Consider the following 23306-nt stretch of genomic DNA (forward strand, 5'->3'; position numbering starts at 1 on the left):
TGATCAGTATGTGATTGGGCATATCTTTCTCTTCAAATTTATCCTAGGCCCTCTGGGCTTTTTGGATGTGCATATTCACATCTTTTGCTATGTTTGGAAAGTTTCTGTCTTTATTTCTCTGAATATTCCTTCTGCCTATTTCTCACTTTCTTCTCCTTCTGGGACTCTCACAATGTGTATACTGATATGTTTTGTGGTGTCCCAAAGGTCTTGCAATATATTTTTGCTTTTTATCATTCTTTTTTCTCCTAAACCTGATTGATTTCAGTTGTCTTATCTTTGAGTTTGCTGATTCTTTCTTCTGTCAGCTCCAAATGCTCTTGAAACTCTCCTGGCAGTTTTAAGTTACTGTGGTTGCCAACTCCAGTAGTTCTATTTGCTTCTTTTAAAAAATTTCGATCTCTTTACTAAGATTCTCATTAATTGTTTTCCTGATATTTTTTAGTTGTTTCTTTGCATTTTCTTTCATCTCCTTAGGCATTATTGATGATCATTTTTTAAACATCTCTGTCTGGTATGATCACAGTCTAGTCTTCTTCATTGATGTTTTCTGGATTTTTCTCCTCTTTCTTTGGGTGGGCATCATTTCCTTTTCCTTTGTCTTGTTACCTTTTGTTGCACGCTGTACATTTTGATATTTTAAAATGTTAACTCTGAGATTTATTCCCCGAAATGTCTGTTTCTTGAGTTTGTAGCCAGCTGGTGACATGACAGAGATTTTCTTGAATGACAGGAGCTACCAAAACCAAGCAATCCTATGCCCAAAATACCTTTCACCATCTTTGCAAATTGACTTTGTGTAGGCTGATGCCATCCAACAGAGTTCAGCCCTACTATCAGGTAGATCAGCCCAAGGCAAATGCAAAATGCAGGATCCTTCCTGTCTTTTCTGAGCCTGTGTCTTGTCCTGGACTAGTGGGAAATGTGAGAGTAGTTCAGTGGTAGAATTCTTGCCTGCCATGTGGGAGACCTGGGTTTGAGTCCTGGCCCATGTACTTCCCAAAACAAACAAAGAAACCAACAAAAACAGATAAACAAACAAAAAATTCAACAAATGGTGCTGCAGTAACAGGATACTCACATGTAAAAAGAATGAAATGTGACCCCACCATACAGCATACAAAAATAAAATTATGCTGTGGCACTGTCTTGTACCTCCTGGAGAGGCAGGAGGGGCAACCTTCTAGATGGACTCTTCCTGGGAAGCTCTGCAAATTTGCAGCAGCTGGACTATGTTCCTCATTAATATCTGTTTGTCATATCATTTCACTGTGGTCGCAGGGACTCACTTCTGGAATTTTATCTAGAAAAAGCATCTGGATCCCAATATTTCACTGGCTTTGAGACAACTGGAAGAACCTGCTATTGAGTCTAGTGGGCCTGTAGGCAAGATGTCTCTGTCCTCAGAGATGTACCTCCAGGCTTTCAACTGTGATGATGTCCTCAAGGATCCCACACCCATGACTCCTCCATCAAACAATGGCAGAATCCCCTGGAAGCCAATGATTCCAGAACACAAGTATCAGCACTTTGCAGGGGAGGGAGGAGAGGCCAGTGTATCCTCCTCTGCTGTGACTCCATCACTGACCACTGGCAGTTTGGACAAGGTTCCAGTGGTGAAGGTTAAAGCTACCCATGTCATGTGAATTCTCTGATCACAAACTAGATCCAGGAGCGCACTCAGCATTTTGAGCAACAGGCAGGGCAGAGAGATGCTGGCTACACACCCCACAAGGGCCTTGCCACAGAGGACACCAAGTGCATTCAAATGGCAGAAGCACTCCACAAATTAAAGCTATAGAGTGGAGACATAAAATAAGACAAGCAGTGTGGACAACCAAAGCCATAGGCTGAGACCCCAGTCTTGGGGTTTGTTCATATGAAACTTAACACAAAGGATAGGTCAAGTCTACTTAAAATTTAGGCCTAAGAGTCACCCCCAAGAGAGCCTCTTTTGTTGCTCAGATGTGGCCTCTCTCTCCAGCCAACACAACAAGCAATCTCACCACCCTCCTCCTGTCTACATGGGACATGACTCCCAGGGGTGTGGATCTTCCTGGCAACGTGGGACAGAAATCCTAGAATGACCTGAGACTCAGCATCAAGTGATTGAGAAAAACCCTAGAATGAGCTGAGACTCAGCATCAAGGGATTGAGAAAACCTTCTCAACCAAAAGGGGGAAGAGTGAAATGAGACAAAGTGTCAATGGCTGAGAGATTCCACATCAGAGTCGAGTGGTTATCCTGGAGGTTATTCTTACACATTGAGTGGATATCACCTTGTTTTTCAAGATGTAATGGAGAGGCTGGAGGGAACTGCCTGAAAATGTAGAGCTGTGTTCCAGTAGCCATGTTTCTTGAAGATGATTGAATAATGATATAGCTGTGTGTGACTGTGTGATTATGAAAGCCTTGTGTCTGAGGCTCCTTTTATCTACCTTGTCAACAGATGAGTGGAACATATGGAGTAGGGATAAATAATAGGGGGAACAAATGTTAAAATAAATTTGGTTTGAAATGCTAGTAATCAGTGAAAGCGAGGAGTAAGGGGTATGTAGGTATAATCTTTTTTTTCTGTTTTCATTTTATTTCTTTTTCTATTGTCTTTTTATTTCTTTTTCTGGATGGATGCAAATGTTCTAAGAAATGATGAATATGCAACTAAGTGATGATATTGTGAATTACTGATTATATATATTAATGTTTTATTTGGTTTGTTAAATTTTTTAAAATTAATAAATAAATTAAAAAATACAATAAAATAAGAAAAGCAGTTATATCAACCCAGTCTACTCCCCTCACTCTTCTCCTAAGCAGAAACCCAGAGGTTGGTTCACTTCTGGTTCTTCCACAGCTTTACCTGGCACACATTTTCACATTATGGATTCCAGAAGTGGGGATGAGGGCAGAAACTCATGAGAAAAATGGAAGATTTTTGGACCATCCTTCCAGAAGTCTGATCAGGAGGTTTTCCCACCTAGGCTTATAGAGGAGCTAAGAAGCCTTCTCCAAAGGAAGTGATCCAAGTCCAGGCCACCCTCATGGCTTAGGGCCCAGCAGTCTTCAAGTCACCAAAGATGGACATGCCAGTGATGGAAGGAAAGAAACCATCAGCACAAACCCATAATCTCAAACACTGTGACTTGAATGTGCTCACAGCCACTGGGTTCTAGAGTTTCTATTCCAAGGACTCTGGATAGAGGGTGTCTTGCTCCCCACTCCCCTTTTTCACCTCAGCTCTGACATAGGAAAGGTATATATTTAAAACCCTTTAAAACTGAGATTAGAGCTGGAGACATAATTGACTTTTTTTTTTAATACAAAAAAACACCAAATAAACTCAAACATTCCTATTTTGATCATTCCGTTCTACATATATAATCAGTAATTCACAATATCATCACATAGTTGCATATGCATCATCATGATCATTTCTTAAAACATTTGCACAATTCAGAAAAAGAAACAAAAACAGAACAGAAAAAGAAATAAAATGAAAACAGAAAAAAATTATACATACCATACCCCTTACCTTTCCCTTTCATTGATCACTAGCATTTCAAACTAAATTTATTTTAATATTTGTTCCCCCTATTATTTATTTTTATTCCATATATTCTATTCATGTTGACAAGGTAGATAAAATGAGCATCAGACACAAGTTTTCACAATCACACAGTCACATTGTGAAAGCTATATCATCATACAATCATCATCAAGAAACATGGCTACTGGAGCACAGCTCTACGTTTTAACATTTACTCCCCCTATTATTTATTTTTATTCCATATGTTCCTCTCATCTGTTTACAAGGTAGATAAAAGGAGCATCAGACACAGGGTTTTCACAGTCACACAGTCACATCGTGAAAGCTATATCATTATACAATCATATTCAAGAAACATGGCTACTGGAACACAGCTCTACATTTTCAGGCAGTTCCCTCCAGCCTCTCCATTACATCCTGAATAACAAGGTGATATCTACTTAATGCATAAGAATAACCTCCAGGATAACCTCTCGACTCTGGAATCTCTCAGCCACTGACAGTTCATCTCATTTCACTCTTCCCCTTTTTGGTCAAGAAAGTTTTCTCATTCCCTTGATGCTGAGACTCAGCTCATTCTAGGGTTTTTCTCAACCTCTTGATGCTGAGTCTCAGGTCATTCTAGGATTTCTGTCCCATGTTGCCAGGAAGGTCCACACCCCTGGGAGTCATGTCCCACGTAGACAGGGGGAGGGTGGTGAGTTTGCTTGTTGTGTTGGCTGGAGAGAGAGGCCACATCTAAGCAGCAAAAGCGATTCTCTTGGAGGTGACTCTTAGGCCTAATTTTAAGTAGGCTTGATCTATCCTTTGTGGGGTTAAGTTTCATATGAACAAACCCCAAGACTGGGGGCTCAGCCTATAGCTTTGGTTGTCCACACTGCTTGTGAGAATATCAAGAATTCAACTTGGGGAGGTTGAATTTTTCTCATCATTCCCAGAAGGGGACTTTGCAAACACTTTTCTACTCACTGATCAGATCACTCTGGGATTCATCAGGCATCACTCTGGACAAACCAACAAAATCTCATGTCCTACCCAAGGTTCCATGTACTTATGGTGTTCAACCAAGCTATCTACATAAGTTATATTAGGAAATGCACTAGTCAAAATATAAATTTTGTACCAAATAAACATTTTTTGCTTTAGTCTCACACATAAGTTGGAATTTTAAAATAATAATTGACTTTTGAAAAATATTAGTGTGAGGCTTGTCTGTACTGTGCGGAAGAAGTCACTTTGTACAGCTTTAGTTTGAAGTTAGACTGATTAATCTCAGCAGTGATGTATAGGGGTCCTCATTACCTATTTTTGTATCACTTACCCTTGACAAGAACTTTAATTATTGTTTACTAGATAAATAAGATCTGTGATGTTCCAAAACCCAGGTTTCTTGATTCCTTCAACACTAGCAACAGGAGCACTGATAAATCATGGAATAGTGATGTTCACTGACAATCATTTAAATAACTCTGGCTTTCCTGATTCAGTCTGGTACTGTGCTCTGGCCTTGGTGCTGAGGGGGACCTAAGATCAGTTGGAGATCTTGGTATAGATAAAAGCCAAATCGGGCAGGAACCCTTCTTCCTATTGTTGAAACTGGACTCTCTGCCTTTTTTTAGAGAGCTAATGAATCCTTGTGTCCTGCAGCTAGTGCTTCCCCATGTAATACCTTTTGGGCTGGGGCGGTTGGAGGGATATTTCTCTTTCATGCGTCATACAGAGAACACTAGTTCTTGCGTATCCTGTCCTGCACTTTAAAGTGAGATTAATGTAACTCCAATTTGGTTGAAAACTTCCTAAAGGAAAAAATTCAGTGTACTGAATGGATATTTAAGCTTTTTTAAAGTCAAGAAGATGGTAACTACAGTTAGAGTCGTCTTGAGGCTTGTATGAAATTATTGTCATCCTATTTTGATTTTCTTATTCAGCCCAGGACTTGAAATCATTTTTTCTGGGGCATGGAGGAAGTTAAGGTTTTTCTATCCAAAAGAATTTTCCCCCCAAATGAGTCTTATACCTTTATATACATATATATCTTATTGAAGAGAGGAAAGAGGGAAACTGCCTTTTTATTATTCCCACTATCACATGTTCAGTCATTGTCTTGAGCCCTGTCTCAAATACCTGCTGTTTTATGTGTTGGATATTATCTTGTCTACATAAGGAGTTGACCTTTCCATAGAGAGATACTGGAGTCTAGGATGATCAGAAGAATTAATTTATTTGCATCTTCTGTAATGCTTGTTTTGACAACAAAAATTCTTATTACCTGTTCTAGTTTGCTAGCTGCTGGAATGTAATATACCAAAAATGGAATGGCTTTTAAAAAGGGGAATTTAGTAAGTTGCTAGTTTACAGTTCTAAGTCCAAGAAAATATCTCAATTAAAACAAGTCTATAGAAATGCCCAATCAAAGGTATCCAGGAACAGATACATTGGTTCAAGAAGACCGATGAAGTTCAGGGTTTCTCTCTCAGGTGAAAAGGCACATGGTGAACACAGTCACAGTTTCTCTCTTGGCTGGAAGAGCACATGGTGAGCATGGCGTGATCTGCTAGTTTTCTCTCCTCGCTTTCTATTTCATGAAGCTCCCCGAGAGGTGTTTTCCTTCTTCATCTCCAAAGCGCTGGCTGATGGACACTCTGCTTCGTGGTGCTGCAGCATTCTCTGCTCTGTCTGAATCTCCTGGCTTTCTCTGTTGTCATTCCCTTTTATAGGATTCCAGTAAACTAATCAAGACCCACCCAAATGGGTGGAGACACATTTCCCCCAATCCACCTTAACAACCACTCTTGATTGGGTTACATCTCCAGGGAGATGATCTAATTACAGATTCAAACATACAGTATTGAATAGTGATTACTCTGCCTTATGAAATGGGATTTAGATTAAAACATGGCTTTTCTAGGGTCCACATATCCTTTCAAACTAGCACACTACCTTCTCAAATGTAAAATAAAACATAATAATAATAATAATAATCCCTTAAAATCAGATTCTTTTTTTTTTTGCATGGGTAGGCACCAGGAATCGAACCTGGGTCTCCAGTATGGCAGGTGAGAATTCTGTAAAACTGATTTTTAAAATGGAATTACAAAGTCATAGAGTTTGGACATCTTTATATAACTTACTATTTGTTACTAAATTAATCTATATATTAGGCTGTCCCATTTTACTCCCTCTTTGACCCTCATTCTTCTTCTTAATTGAGATATAACTCACATATCATAAAACTTGCCTTTTGAAAGTATACAATTCAGTGGTTTATAGTATATTTAAAAAGTTGTGCAATCGTAACTGCTATCTAATTCTGGAATATTTTTATCACCCATAAAAGAAATCCATACCCATAGTCACTCTCTATTTTCCCCCTCCCCTAGCCTTTGGCAACCAGTGGTTGATTTTCTGTCTTATGGATTTGCCTATTTAGGATATTTCATATAAATGGAATCATACTATATGTGTTTTAATGTGACTGGCTTCTTTCACTTAGCATGATCTTTTAAAAGTTCATTCATATTGTAATATATATCAGTATCTCATTATCTCATTTCTTTTTTTTCCCCCTATATAAGAGAAGCTTGGGTTATCCATACATAAAACACAGGATTCCCATATACCACCTTATTGTTAACAACTTGCCTGGGTGTGGAACATCTGTTACAACTGATGAGAGCATATTTGCACAATATTACAAATATGTATATATTATGTAAATATGTATATATTAACTATAGTCCATGGTTTAACTTATGGCTCACTGTTTGTATAGTGTAGTTCCATGGATTTTAAAAAATTATTCTGTTATATATACAATCTAACATTTCCCCTTTTAATCATATTCAGATACGTATATATTTCAGTGCTGTTAACTGTACTTACAATGTTGCACTCCCATCACCACCTGCCATTACCAAAACATTACCACTATTCCAGATAGGAACTCTGTACATTTTAAGCCTTACCTTCCCACTTCCTATCCTTACTCCATACCCTGGTAATTTATATGCTGAATTCTGACTCTATGAGTTTGCTTATTCTATTTCAAATCAGTGAGACCATACAATTTTGTCCTTTCATGTCTGTTTTATTTCATTCAACTTGATATCTTCAAGGTTCACCCATGTTGTCACACATATCAGGACTTCATTCCTTTATATTCCCAAATAATATTTCATTTTATGTATACACCACATTTTGTTTATCCATTAATTAGTTGATGGACACTTGGGTTGCTCCCATCTTTTGCAATTATGAACAATGCTGCTATGAATACTGGTGTGCAAATATCTGTTTGAGTCCCTGCTTTCAATTCTTTTGGGTATATACCTAGTAGTGGGATTCCCAGGTCATATGGTATTTCTATAGTTAGCTTTCTGAGGAAATGCCAAACTGTTTTCCACAGTGAGTGCACCATTTTACATTGCACTCACTGAATGAGTGTTTGTATTACTCCACATCCTCTCCAACACTGGTTATTTTCTGCTATTTTAATAGCTGCCATTCTAATAGGTGTGAAATGGTATCTCACTATAGTTTTGATTTGCATTTCCCTGATGGCAAATGATGTCGAATATCTTTTCATGTGCTTTCTGGCCACTTGTATATCTTCTTTGGAGATATGTCTATTCAAGGCTTTTCCCCATTTTTATTGTTTGTCTTTTTGTTAGTAATTTGGAGGATTTCCATACATATTCTGGATATTAAACCTTTATCAGGAAAGTTTTATTTCTTTGTTTCCAATTTAGATGGCTTTTATTTCTTTTTCTTGCCTAATTGCTCTGGCAGGAACATCCAGTACAATGTTAAATGACAGTAGTGACAGTGAGCATCCTTGTGTTGTTCCTCTTCTTAGACAGAAAGCTTTCAGTCCTTCACCATTAAGTAGGATGTTAGCTCTGGGGTGTTCCTATATGCCCTTTATCATGTTGAGGAAGTTTCCCTCTATTTCTAATGTTCTAAGTATTTTGATCAAAGATAGGGATTGGATTTTGTTAAATACCTTTTCTCATTAATTGAGATATTATTTTTTTTTCATTGTGCTAATGTGGTGTATTATATTAATTGATTTTCTTATGTTGAATCACCCTTGCATACCAGTATAAATCTCACTCGATCTTGATGTACAGTTCTTGTAACGTGCTGTTGGATTCAGCTTGCTAGTATTTTGTTGAGGATTTTTTTGCATTCATATTCATAGGAGAAATTAGTCTGCAATTTTATTTTCTTGTGGTAACATTATCTTCTGCCATTTTGCTATTTAGCCTTTGTATTTTTTATACTATTTTGCCCCTCAAGTCTTCCATTAATGCCTATTTTTATGTTTGTTTGATTTTTGTGTGTGTTGTACCATATTGAAGGCCTTCTCTTTTTCTATCTGGATATATTTTTCATCTATTTTTCTTGTGGTTACCATGGGGTTAAAATTTAACATCTTAACATTAATTTAATTTAACATTAAATCTTAACATCTTATATATTAATCATATTGTTAACTTCCAAAGCATACACATATACTTTTCTGATACCCCTATGTCTCCCTACCTTTTTTTGTATTTGTTATAATTTATATCTGCATATGCATGTATGTCCAAAATCATAGATTTATTATTACTTTTTATCCATTTGTATTTTAGCACCAATAAGAAGTAAGAAATGGAGTTACACACCAAACAATACATCGCAATAACACTGACATTTATAATTATCCAAATGGTTACTATGATGGTTAGGTTCTGGTGTCAACTTGGCCAGGTGATAGTGCCCAGTTGTCTGGTCAGGCAAGCACTGGCCTGACCATTTCTGCAAGGATATTTCGTGGCTGGTTGATCATCAGTCAGTTGATTGCATCTGTGACTGATTACATCTGCGACCAACTAAGGTGTGCCTCCCACAATGAAATAATCCAATCATTTGAGGTTTTTTAAAGAAGAAGAGAGACTTCTTCACTGCTTCTTCAGCCAGTGAGCCTCTCCTGTGGAGTTCATCCAGACTTTTATCAGAGTCGCCAGTTTCACTGCCTGCCTTATGAATTTTGGACTCTTCCATTCCATGGTTGCATGAGACACCTTTATAAATCTCATATCTACAGATCTCTCCTGTTGGTTTTGTTTCTCTAGAGAACCCTGACTAACACAGTTACCTTACTGGAGATCTTTATTTCATTATGCCACTTTGATCCACTGTCCAGTGTCCTTTATTTTCAGTCTGAAGAACTTTCTTTAGCATTGCTTGTAGGCCAGATCTATTGGTGATGAACTCTCTCAGCATTTGTTTATCTGGGAATGTCTTAATTTCTCCCCCATTTCAGTCCTTTATTTTCAGTCTGAAGAACTTTCTTTAACATTGCTTGTAGGCCAGATCTATTGGTGATGAACTCTCTCAGCATTTGTTTATCTGGGAATGTCTTAATTTCTCCCCCATTTTTAAAAGAGAGTCTTGCCAGATATAAAATTTTTGGTTGGCAGTTGTTTTCTTTCAGTACTTTAAGTATATCAACACAATCTTGAATAACAACGGTGATAGTGGACATCCTTGTCTTGTTCCTGATCTTAGGGGGAAAGTTTTCAATGTTTCCCATTGAGGATGATGTTAGCTGTGGGTTTTTCATATATTTCCTTTATCATGTTAAGGAAGTTCCCTTCTATTCCTATCCTTTGAAGTGTTTTAAACAAGAAAGGATGTTCCTAGATACTGTACAGTGTTCTTCTGGCCCCTGGAATTTAAACATAGTTGTTTCAGACAGTTCCTACATATTTAATGGTTGTCTGGTAGAAGGACTGAGTCCTGAAACTCCCTATTCTTCCATCTTCCCACAATCCCCACCCCCTCATTCTTTTTTATGGTTGAATGACATTCTATTGTGTAGTGTGTTAGTTTCCTGAGCTGCTCAAGCAAATACCATGAAATGTATTGGGTTAAATGATGAGATTTATTTGTTCATGGTTTTGAGGCTAAAAGGGAGGTTATCTTCAAGGTGATACTTTCATCCTGAAGACTGGTATTCTGGGGCTGGTTGCTGGTGAACCTTCATCCCTGGCTCTTCTGTCTCATGGCAAGACACATGGCAATCTCTCCAGGCTTCTCCACCCTCTTGCCAGTCTGCTGAATTTCAGCTTGTGACTGCTCCTTCCGGCTTTCTCTTTCTCTCTCTGAATTTCATTTTGCTTATAAAGGTCTCCAGTAATAGGATTAAAATCCATCAAAAGGTCCTACTTACAATGGTTCACACCTACAAGAAGGTATTAAGTTTAAGAACATGTTTTTCTCGGGTACATACAGCTTCAAACCATCACATGAGGATGTACCACATTTTGTATATCCACTCACCTACTGGATGAACATTTGGGTGGTTTCTGCTTGTAAGCTATTATGAATAATGTAGCTATGCCATTCATGTACATATGAATTCCATTTTCTCGGATGCATACTTACAAATGGAATTGCTGGGTTATATGGTGATTAAATGTTTAACTTACTGAGGAATTGTGAAGCTATTTTTCTAAAGTGGCCACACCATTTCAAGTTTTCTAAAGCGGCCACACCATTTGAAATTCCCATTGATCCTCATTCTTAAGTGTAGTCACCAATCCATGGGTAGAGATAAGAATCAGCAGAAGCTGATATTCACTTTTCCTTTATTCAACAAACATTTACGGAGCACTTTCTATGTGAAACACATTGCCGTAAACTGGAGTTATAAAGACAAATAAGAAATAGCCCTTACCTCCAAAGAGCAAAGGCAGAAATCTTAATCATGACGCATAATGAAATAAGAGCTATAATATTGGTATAATCAAAGGAGCACAGAAAACAGAGCAATTTATTCAGTCTATAAGATAATATTTGAGCTGCATCATGCAGGATAAGAAGGAATTTGCCAAACATAAATGGGAGAGTGGCATTCTTGGACGAGGGAACAATATATGCAGTGGTAGAATTAAATCATGGGTTATCCTTAGGGAAAGAAGAAAAGTTAAGGAAGATACAATATGTGTTGATCAAAGGTAATGGAAGGAAATGAGATAGGAAAATAAGGTAAGGATAGCCTTAAAACATTCTTAATTACTCTGCTAAGAACTGTACTTTATTTTAAGGTAGCAGGAAGCTATTGCAGATTTTTAAGCAGAGGAACACCATGATGAGATTTGTACTTAAGAACTGGAATCCCAGCTGCAGTAAAGTGTAGTCAGAGAAGAATGTTACTGTGATAACACTGGAAAAAAAATAAGCTGGAACTAAGAATAATGCAAATGGAAGAGATAGTTTATGAAAAAGAACTGAAAAAAACAGGAGAAGAAAATATGTAACAGGAAGAGAGATCTAGGCTCTGTTTGAGCATGAGGTTAATTTCATATATAATAAGAATTACTCCTTCTTGTGATCTGGCTCCCAATATTATAGATCTGATATATATCTTTACACAGTATATTTATTTTGTTAACGTATATACTGTCAAAAAAATATGCCTGGTCTCAGCCTAACAGTTTTTAAATCTCACAGGTAATATACTCTCTATTATTCTTGAATTTGGTGGTTAATTAGTATAAATGGAAGCTTTTAAAAATCAGATTCCTAGGTTCCATGTCCTGGATTAGGATCTATGGAAATGTCCAGTAATCGGTATTTTAGAAAGCTCTATCGGTGATTCCAAAGTAAGTAGCCTATGGACTGTTCTAACCAATAATAGTAGCCAGTGACACAAATACCAAAATGTAAAATACTTTTGTTAACTTACCATCCTTTGAAAACCTGGTCTAAAATGATGGCTTTCATATAAGGATAAATGTTTTATTAAAAAAAATAGAGGTAGGCCATGGTGACTCAGCAGGCAGAGTTCTCGCCTGCCATGACAGAGACCCGGGTTTGATTCCAGTGCCTGCTCATGCGAAAAAAAAAAAAAAAAAAGAGTTGAGAGGCTACTCTGGAGGTCACTCTTAGGCTTGCCATTGCTACCTATCACAGCTTGCCAAACCCCAATCAAAACCATTTCTTTCAATCTTATAAAACACCTAGAGCTTTACTTCTTTCTTTCCAATTTTAACGCCTTGTATTTCTTTTCTTGTCTAATTGCTCTGGTTAGAACTTCCAACACAATGTTGAATAACAATGGTGATAGTGGACATCCTTGTCTTGTTCCAGGAAAGTTTTCAATGTTTCCCATTGAGGATGATGTTAGCTGTGGGTTTTTCATGTATTTCCTTTATCATGTTAAGGAAGTTCCCTTCTATTGCTATCCTTTGAAGTGTTTTCAACAAGAAAGGATGTTGAATTCTGTCAAATGCCTTTTCTGAATCAATCGAGATGATCACGTAGTTTTTCTGCTTTGATTTGTTGATATGGTGTATTACATTAATTGATTTTCTTATGTTGAACTATCCTTGCATACCTGGGATGAATCCTACTTTGTCATGTGTATAATTGTTTTAAAATGGTGCTGGATTTGATTTGCAAGAATTTTGTTGAGCTTTGGTATGATGGTGATGTTGGCTTCACAGAATGAATTAGGTAGCCTTCCCTCCTCTTCAATTTTTTTGCAGAGTTTGAGCAGGATTGGTACTAATTCTTTTGTGAATGTTTGATAGAATTTACATGTGAAGCCATCTGGTCCTGGACTTTTATTTTTGAGGAGCTTCTTAATGACTAATTCAATTCTTTACTTGTGATTGGTTTGTTGAGGTCATCTATTTCTTCTTGAGTCAATGCTGGTTGTTCATGCCTTTCTAGGAAGTTGTCCATTTCATCTACATTGTTGTATTTATTAGCATAAAGTTGTCCATAGTACCCTCTGCATGAGCATTGAAGAAAGAAAGAAATGAGAACTCCTCAGAATTAAACACTTTTGTGCATCAAAGAACTTTGTCAAGAAAGTAAAGAAAGACACATAATGGGAGTCAATATTTGGAAACAATATATCAGATAAGGGTCTAGTCTCCAGAATATATAAAGAGATTGTTCAACTCAACAACAAAAAAGACAAACAACCCAATTAGAAAATGGGCAAAAGACATGAACAGACACTTCTCAGAAGAGGAAACACAAATGGCCAAAAGGCACATGAAAAGATGCTCAACTTCCTTGGCTATTAGGGAAATGCATATTATCTATAGCCCTTTCTAACATGAAAAAGTTAGAATAGGCATAGGCCAAATACCCCTATGGAGCAGAAAAAAAATCAAAGGTGATGGTGGAGTTGTACAGAGAAGGTAGGGTTTAACAAATGAGTATGATCGCAGAGCCATTGCACTGATATTTCTTTTAGACTCCAGTATCTTTTTTTTTTTTTTCCTTTTTTTGCATGGGCAGGCACCGGGAATCAAACCCAGGTCTCCAGCATGGCAGGCAAGAGCTCTGGCTGCTGAGCCACCATGGCCCACCCCAGACTCCAGTATCTTAAAGCAGCTAGAGGTGAAAACCTAAAATTGTCAAATTGTAACCCATATCAAACTCTGAAATCTGTTCTACAGCTAATTGTCATGACATGCTTTGAAATTTATTGCTTTTTTGTATGTTATTTTTCGCAAAAGAGAAACAAAAAGTCAATTGTGATGATAAAAAAAAATATTTATTCCTTCAAGCCTCCAATGTTCTGCAACAGTTAGAAGGAAAAATTTGAGGTGATGGTATGGTAGCCCATGACAAACTCCGGTATCTGTCCTGTAACTAACTACTTGTTGAAGAGTGCTTGAAAATTATTGCTTTTTTCTTTCTTTGTTTTGTATATATGTTATATTATACAACAAATTAAAAAAAAATTGTTAGCCGTGCTAAGGTTCCCATTTAGAAGCCTCCCAGAGATCCCTAGGAAACATCCTGCCTTTTCCTCCCAACAAATGTAACATGGTCACTATCAAGGGTAACAATTATAAAACTTAATGTACACTTGGATTACTTGAAGAACTTGTTAAAAGGCAAATTCTGATTTACTAGGTCTGGAATAGTACCTGATATTTTGCATATTTAACAAGCTCCTAGGTAATGCTCCTGCTCCTGGTCCATGGATCGCTCTGTGAGTAACAAGGCTCATGAGCAGTGCTGTCTAGTAGAACTTTCTGTGATGTACTGTCCAGTGTGGTAGCTACCAGCCATGATACCAGACAAAAGCAGTGGGTTCTCTGCCTGATGCACACAACAGTCAGTCTATGACACCAGGGTTTCCAAGAAAGAAGGAATTTAATGCTAGGCATAAGGCAGGAGATCAGATGGCTTATTGGCCCTCAAATCTAAGGAGTTCCAAGGTTTTTATGGATTCAAACAAGGGGGAGATGGAGTTGTTAACATTTCAATAGTAAGTACAAGCAAGGCTGAGACTACACTAGAATAACCATTACAATTGTAACTGTAAATAGGGCTGAGACTAGGTTAAAATAAACATTGCAATATTAACTGTAAACAGGGCTGAGAATAGGCTATAATAACCGTTATAATAGTAAGTATACACAAGGCTGAAACCAGGTTAGACTGACCATTATAATAGTAAGTATAAGCAAGGGTGAGACTAGTTGAGTTTCAGTAATTTTAGGTACTAAAACTTCTACCTACTCTACCGTATAGAAAGAAAAATATCTATATAATGATTCAATAATCATAATCATTAGTTAATTCTTGATTTCTTGGCTAGAGCCACATATAGCTACTGAGTCTTCGAAATGTGGCTATTGCTACATAGGAATTAATTTTTATAATGTTAATGAATTTAAATATAAATAGCCACATGTAGCTGTGGCTACCATACTAGACAGCCCAACACTAGAACATCTTTAGGTCCTCCAGCCTATTTTATGACTTGAATAACTTTTCTGAGATGTCTTAATTCTTAATTAATTAAATTTATTCTTTTCCCATTTCTAGATTTCTAATCATTCCCTAATGGCCTTATGGAAAGGCTATAGGTAGAGATGTTAAATAGAGTATCTTACAGAGTGGCAAATTAGGCTGTGATTCCTCAGTCCAGCTTTCCTTCCACCATCAATTTTATATCAAAGAAACTGAGAGAAATAATAAAGCCAAAAGTCAGTTCTTTAAAAAGACAAAAACTTTGACAAACTTCAGACAACACTGATCAAGAACAAAGAGATAAGGCATCAGTAACCAATATTGGGAATTTAAAACGGGACAACATTAGAGATACTGCAAAATTAAAAAGATAATAAGATACATAAATAACAATATGCCAATATGGGGGTCCAGGGTCCAGGATTCCCCCTTCGTATTGAGAATATCCCCCTCTATATTGAAAGCAGGTCATTGCAGGTAGCCACCTACATGACCAGGATAGACATTAAATGTCAACAGACCTCCTCAGGGAGGAACAAATGTACAAATGGTGTCATTAACAAGGCACTGAAACACTTGCCCCTTGATCACTGTTGATAACAAACCTCCAAATCCCTGTGTTAACAGACCCTGCTAAAACTCTGTTCTCACAACCTTGTCCTAAACTATTATAAGCCCTTGCACTCCTCCTCCTTTATGGAGCACTAACTCATCTTCCATGGCTGGTTGCCACCATGGATGATCTTATCCTGTCCAAAAGTCCTAAAAATTTACGCCAGGCATATTCTTTGGTCTTAGAAATGAGGTGAGTTGTAACAGCCATTAAGTTTGAAAATATGTTGTTAGAAAGATATAATTTATCAGAACTTACTCCAAAAGAAATAATAAACTTCCAGAATACTAAAATTATTAAAGAAACTTAATTAGTAATAAAAAATCTTTTCACAAATAAAACCTCAAGGCCAAGTTGACTTTACCAGCAAGTTCTAGCAAACATTCAAATAATAATTCCATCATAAACTTTCAGGTCACAGAACTTTCCAATACATTTTATGAAGTTACTATAACCTTTTTCACAAAACATAACGAGAAGAGAAAGAAAAATCATAGGTCACTCTCACAATAAGCATAGAGTAGTAAACAGAATCAGGTAATATTAAATGTGATACTGGACAAAAGTGGCGAGTTCTCTGCCCAATGTGCTCAGATGACCAATTCCTGAAACACTGGGGTTTCAAAGAGAGAATGAATTTATTGCTAGGTGCAAAGCAGGAGATTAGATGGCCTATTGGCCACAAAATCTGTTTCCCCAATCTTCAGTAATTTTGATAATTTTATAATATCAAAAGATGGGCAGGTATTAGGATAACGAGCACAATGGCTATGATAGGTTCAGGTGTCAACTTAGTCAGGTGATGGTGCCCAGTTGTTCTGTTGCTGTGGTGTTAAATCATAGCATGTGAAATTCATAAATGGGTGATTAAATCTGTGGTTGGCTAGGGGAAGTGCCTTCTGCAATGAGTGACTTTTAATTTAATCAGCTGGAAATTGAAGAGGAGAAATCGGAAGAAAGAGAAGCAGCTCAGTTCAGCACAGCAAAGCTCAGCTCAGCTCAGTGCTCAGAGCTGACATAAGCCCAGATGTTTGGAGATGCAGATAGGAAACACATTGGGGAAAACCACTTGAACCCAGAAGCCAGAAGAGCAGGCCAGCAGACATCACTGTGTGTCTTCTCATGTGACAGAACTCAGATGAAAGCCAGCTGCCTTTCTTCTGAGGAACTTAAATTTGTAACTAAGTAAATGTCCTTGATAAAAGCCAATCCATTCTTGGTGTATTACATTCTGGCAGCCTTAGCAAACTAAAACAGGTTTTGGTGCCGGGAGTGGGGTGCTGCTGCATTTGCAAATACCAAACATGTTAGAACAGCTTTTTAAATGAATAAGGGGAGGATTCCGGAAGAATTGTGAGAAGTTTGATAAAGAAAGCCAAGATTGCTTTGAAGAGACTGGTGGTAAAAAGATGCATTCTAAAGATACTTCTGTTGAAGCTTTAGAAATGAGGAATGTGTCATTGGAAATTGGAAGGAAGGTGACCCTTGTTTTAAGGTGGTAAAGAATTTGGCAAAATTGAATCTTTATGCTGAAGGAAGGGAGAATTTGAATGTAATGATCTGGGATACCTGATTGAGGAGATTTCCAAATAAATATTAAAATACAACCTGGTTTCTCCTTGCAGCTTATAATAAAATGTGACAGGAAATGGATAAGATGAGAACTGAAATTTTGGGTACAAAGAAATCAGAAATTGATGAACTGGAAAATTCTGGGCTCACTAAACTCTGGGTGAGACCCCAGAGAATACTGCCCCATGTGAGGATTTAACCAAACAAGGAACCAGTCAATCATTATAGGACAAGCCAGAATTGGAGATAGAGTTATCCAGAAAGGATTTGTATAAAGTCCTATTGTCTGATGGCTTTAGTCCCTGTATGCTGAATGCCAAGTCAACAATTTTTATTTTGTGAGACCTGTATAAATGAAACAACTGCCAATCTGGACTAAATGGGACAGAAAAGGGATAGATTAAAGGAAAAATTAACCTCAGAGACAGAACTACAGCAGGTAAGGTCTGAAGCCAAGAAACTATGGGCCAGAAGACCAGATCCACCCATGTATGTGGAGGGAGTGAGTTTGCCCAGAGGCAGAGGGTAGAAGAATTTTGGTGGCCCCAGGTCTTGGAGAGGGTAGAGCACATTCCCTGGGAATGGGGGAAGCCTGGCTGCCACCCTATTGTTCTGACAGGGCTGAGTGTGTGCTCCATAACAGAGAATCTAGGTGCCATCCAGATGCTTGAGGAGGGGCCAAGAAAAAAGTGTTCTCCACAATACCTCCAAAATTTGCAACCCTCATCCCAGTGTTTGAAGAGATCAGGACCACTGAATGGGCTCTTGGAAAGGGTGGGACTGATGCTTTCTAAAGCTCTAAGTGTGAATGACTCTCAGACTTTGAAATTTAATGGAATTTGCCCTGCAGGTTTTTGGAATTATTTAGGTTTGGTGACCCATTTTTTAAAACATTTTTATTGTGAAATATAGCACATATACAAAAAAGAAAAGAAAAGAAAAAGCAATAATTTTCAAAGTACACTCCAGCAAGCAGCTACAGAAGAGATTTCATAGTTTGGTATGTGTTACAGTAGCTGGTTTGAAACTGTTATGTACCCCAGAACAGCCATGTTCTTTTTCCTAATCCAATCTTGGGGAGAGGACCTATTGCTTAAGGTGGGACCTTGTGAATAAGTTGTTTCCATGAAGATGTGACCCACCCAATTGTCAGTGGGACCTTTGATTAGGTTGTTTTCATGGAGAAGTATCTCCACCCATTCAAGGTGGGTCTTAATCTGCTTACTGAAGTCTTTTAAGAGGGAACAATTTTGGAAAAAGCTGAGAACTGACACCGACAGAGACATGTGGATATGGATATGCAGAAAGAAAATTCCCTTCAGGAAACTTTGAAACCAGAAGCCAAAGGACCAGCAGACACCAGCCACTTGCTTTCCCAACTGACAGAGGTGTTCTTAGGTGTTTTCCCTGCATGAAGTAGATCACTTTCCTCATGCTGTCTTCAGGGCTTTCTGCTTCTCTTCAACAGTCTGATTAGTATGTGTCTTGGAGTAGGCTTATTTGGGTTTATTCTATTTGGCATTCATTGGGCCTTTTTGATTTGCATATTTATGTCTTTTATATGGTTTGGGAAGTTTTGTCTGATATCTTCAACTTACCTTCCCAGCCCTTCACTCGTCTTCTTCTTCCAGGACACCAATGATTTTATATTTGAGTGCCTTTTGTTTTGTTGTCCATCATTTCCCTGAGGTCCTATACCATTTTTCCATCTGTCTTGCCATTCGTTCTTTTGTGGACTCTAGTTCAATTGTTCTGTCTCTTAGCTCACTTATTTTTCCTTCTGCTTCTTTGAAAGCTATCATGTGTCTCTAGCATATTTCTAATTTTGTCTACAGTATCTTTCATCTCTGTGAGATCTGCTATTTTTCTATTTCATTTTTCAAATTCTTTACAGTCTTCTAGTGTCTTCTTGATATCCTTTATTTTTTTAAATAAATATCCTTGAATATTTGTTTCATATTCTGTGACCCTGCTGGTGTTTTGATTTGGTCATTTAACTGGTCCATTTCTGCCTGGATCTTCACATGCTTCGTGATTTTCTGTTGTATCTGGGGCAGTTTGATTATCTTAATAAGGTTATTTTGCAAGTTGGTTTCCTTCACCCATCTAAAATTTTGTATTTCCCTGGGTTTGCATTGAAGGTCCCCCTTTGCACTTGGTTTGTCAGTAATTCCCCACCTAATCAATGCCCAGATCTCATATAGGGGTGCAGTTCTACTTGAGGGCCTATTAAAAGCTTGGCAGAGGGTGCATGGATGGTTCAGTGGTAGAATGCTCATCTTTCATGCAGGAGACCCAGGTTCAATTCCTGGACCATGCAGGACCCCCCTGAAAAAAAAATGCTTGGCAGAGGTGCAAGGGTAGTTAAATGGCAGATGCCAGCTTCCACATGACCAGGGCTTGACTCCTGGCTCATATATACACGCACGCAAACACACAGAAAAACACATCAGCAATAGTAGTACCTGAAGTCAGAAGCAGTCACCCCAAGATTACTGGGAATGAACTCAAACTGGTGCACACAGAAGAGAAAGAGAGAAAAAAAGAAATAAAGATAAAAATTAAAAACTAGGCAGGTAGGGAGTTTGCTAGCCTGCACTTGTTGCTTCTTCCCAGCTAATGGTGATCTTGAGCTACCTCCTCACCTCAGGCCCACTCTTTCCCAACCAAAGCAGCTGGCTGTGTAAGACAGCGTGTGTAACGGGGAGCAGCTAATCACAACTGCCATTCACAGAGCCTGACAGTATGGCTATTTGCAGTGCGTGACAAAGCAACCAATCCCAACACCCAGTGGGCGTGGCTTTTCGTGGAGAGTGTCTAGGCATGCCTCTGTGCTCCCCCAGTGGTGCTGGCTGTGGAGCCACGTGGGAGGTCTCCCCAGCTAGCTGCTTAGGGCAGGTTGGATTGGAGGGACAGTCCATTACCTTGGATCTGTATTTCCTCACATGCCGCTGCCACCGCAGGTGGTGGCATGACTGAATAGACTCACCCTGCTCTCCCCATCCTGATCCCTACTTCTCTCTACTAGGACCTCCCCACAAAATGCTGAAGATCCTCTTCAATCACTCACCCCTCAGGACTGCAGTCCCAGTCATTTTTCCTCTTCTCTCTCTTTTTACCCCACAGAGCAGGGGTGAAATCAGCCTACCCTACTCCACCATCCTCCCCAGTCTTGCCTGTTTCCCTTCCAGTTTCTCCCTATGGCAATGGATTTTTTATCCTATGGCTGTTCCTTGTTTGTATATTAGAAGCATGATTTGCTCTAAACTCACAGGTCCACAGCCACAGGAGAATTTTGCTTTAAGATTGACTATGTCCAAGGGATTGAGAAAACCTTCTTGACCAAAAGGGGGAAGAGAGGAAAGAGACAAAATAAAGTGTCAGTGGCTGAGAGATTTTAAACAGAGTCAAGAGGTTATCTATATAATTCTTACACATTATATGGATATCTGCTTTTTAGTTTATGGTGTATTAGAGTGGCTAGAGGGAAATACCTGAAACTGTAGAGCTGTATTCCAGTAGCCATGTTTCTTAAAGATGATTGTATAATAATATAGCTTTTATAATGTGACTGTGTGATTGTGAAAACCTTGTGTCTGATGCTCCTTTTATCTACGGTATGGACAGATGAGTAAAAATAAGGATAAGAAATAAAAAATAGGGGTAACAAAGGTTAAAATAAATTGAGTAGATTGAAATACAAGTGGTCAGTGAAAGGGAGGGGCAAGGGGTATGGCATGCATGAGGATTTTTGCTGGAGAGATGCAAATGTTCAAAAAAAATTATCATGGTGATGAATTCATGACTATGTGATGATACTGTGAGCCACTGATTGTAACCATGTCAAGAATGTTTGTATATAAAGAGTGTATGTTTATTCTTTGTTTACAATAAAAATAAAAAAAGATTGAACATGCCTGTAACTGACTTTCATGAGATTTTGTACTATTTTTAAGTTGGTATGTATTTGTATTGTAACTGAAGTGATTTAAGGCTTTTGTGATATTGTGATAAAATGAATGTATTTTGTATATGGAAAGAATTAGTGCATTGTATGCAGGACAAATGAGATTGTTAGGCAAAAAATATGTCTGCTATATTGTTTTCTATAAGTAAGGTTTAAGATGATTTGTATAGTTCAGAGTTGACAAGGGGTGAACACTGTGATAGGTAGGTTCAGGTATCAACTGGGCCAGATGATGGTGCCCTGTTTTATTGTTGCTGTGGACTTAAATCAAAGTATGTGAATTTCATCCATGGCTGATTACATCTGCAGTCATCTAAGGGGAGTGCCTTCCACAATAAATGACATTTAATTTAATTAGCCACAGGCTTAAAAGGAGAACTCAGAAGAGAGAGAAGCAGTGCAGCGCAGCCCAGCTCAGCTCAGCTCAGCTCAGTGCTTAGAGCTAACATAGACCCAACATTTGGAGATGCCAAGAGGAAACACCCTGGGGAAATCCATTTGAAACCAGAAGCTGGTAGAGAAGGCCAGCAGATGTCACTGTGTGCCTTCCCACTTGACAGAGGAACTTGGATGAATCCCAGCTTCTGTTTCTCCCAGGAACTGTAAATTTTTAACTAAATAAATTCCTCATAAAAGCCAATCCATATCTGGTGTATTGCATTTCGGCAGCTTTAGCAAACTAAAACAATGGCTCTGGATGATGTAATTAGAGATGATCTAATTATTGAACATGAGCAGACTGATAACATGCCTAGTCACAGAACATATGCAAGAAAATGGTGGCCTGAATATGATGATGGGCATGATTTTAGGTAGGTCACGTATAGGTTAAAGTCTAAACTACTTCACATGTCAGCTGGGCCCATTTTGGTTAGATCCAGTTTCAGTTAAGAGGGCATCTTTGGAATCGGGGTGGGTTACTTCTGGATTAACCTAAGGCCCATCACTAATAAACATTAGGGGCTGTCTTTAGTGATCATAAGACTCTAAAGTAAACAAATAAGCAAAAAAGAAAAACAACCAGATAAAATGGTAAAATGAAAATCAGTCCAAAGCTTTTACGATTACAAAGGCAGAAGATAAAGGCTATGAGATCATTATCGGAGATTAAGGCAGCTGGATTCTGGTTCAGATATTTCAGGTATTTCCTCTGTCTACTCTAATATAGGGGAAAGTAAAAAAGGAATATCTATATAATGATTCAGTAATCATAATCATCCTTTAAATCCTAACTTCTCGGTTAGGGTTTAGTTTGGGGATCCAAGGTTGGTTTCTCAAAATTTAAATGTTAACTTAAGCCTCAATACAATAAAGAAGAAAAATCATCATACCAAGAGATGAAGAAGTATTTGATAAAATTAAATATCCTTTAATGATTAAAAAAACTCTTAGCATACTAGGAAGAAAAGGACTATCTAATAGGAGAAATGTCAAATAAAGAAGCAAAAAACTATAGGAAACAGCATATTTAATGGTGAAAAACTGAACACTTTCCTTTTGCAATCAGGAACAAGACAAAAATGTCCACTACCTCTACTTTTTTTCCACATAATATTGGAGGGCTTAGTCAGCAAGTACACAAGAAAAAAAAGCAATAGTTGTATAGCTAAAAAAGGAAAAATGTGTCATATTAGTCATAAATTGTATTATTGTATATTCAGAAAATACTATTGAATCTACCAACTAATTATTAAAATTACTAGTTTGACAAAGCTGGATATAAAATTAATACATAAAAATTGATGCTCAAAGGTGGAAGCAACCCAGGTGACTATAAATGGATGACTGCATAAACAAAATGTAGCATATATATACAATGGAATATTATTCAG

At 37.9% G+C, this 23306-nt stretch overlaps 1 protein-coding gene and 1 pseudogene across 1 annotated transcript in view; one reads left to right on the forward strand and one right to left on the reverse strand.

The window, feature by feature from the left end:
• Positions 1–23306, reverse strand: part of EXD1 (exonuclease 3'-5' domain containing 1) — a 149525-nt gene that overhangs the window by 19836 nt on the left and 106383 nt on the right. The window lies entirely within an intron of this gene.
• LOC143655121 (putative monooxygenase p33MONOX) lies at positions 1338–3247 on the forward strand (annotated as a pseudogene).

The sequence above is a fragment of the Tamandua tetradactyla genome, chromosome 14 (assembly GCF_023851605.1).
Source record: "Tamandua tetradactyla isolate mTamTet1 chromosome 14, mTamTet1.pri, whole genome shotgun sequence".
In the NCBI taxonomy this organism is placed as follows: domain Eukaryota; kingdom Metazoa; phylum Chordata; class Mammalia; order Pilosa; family Myrmecophagidae; genus Tamandua; species Tamandua tetradactyla.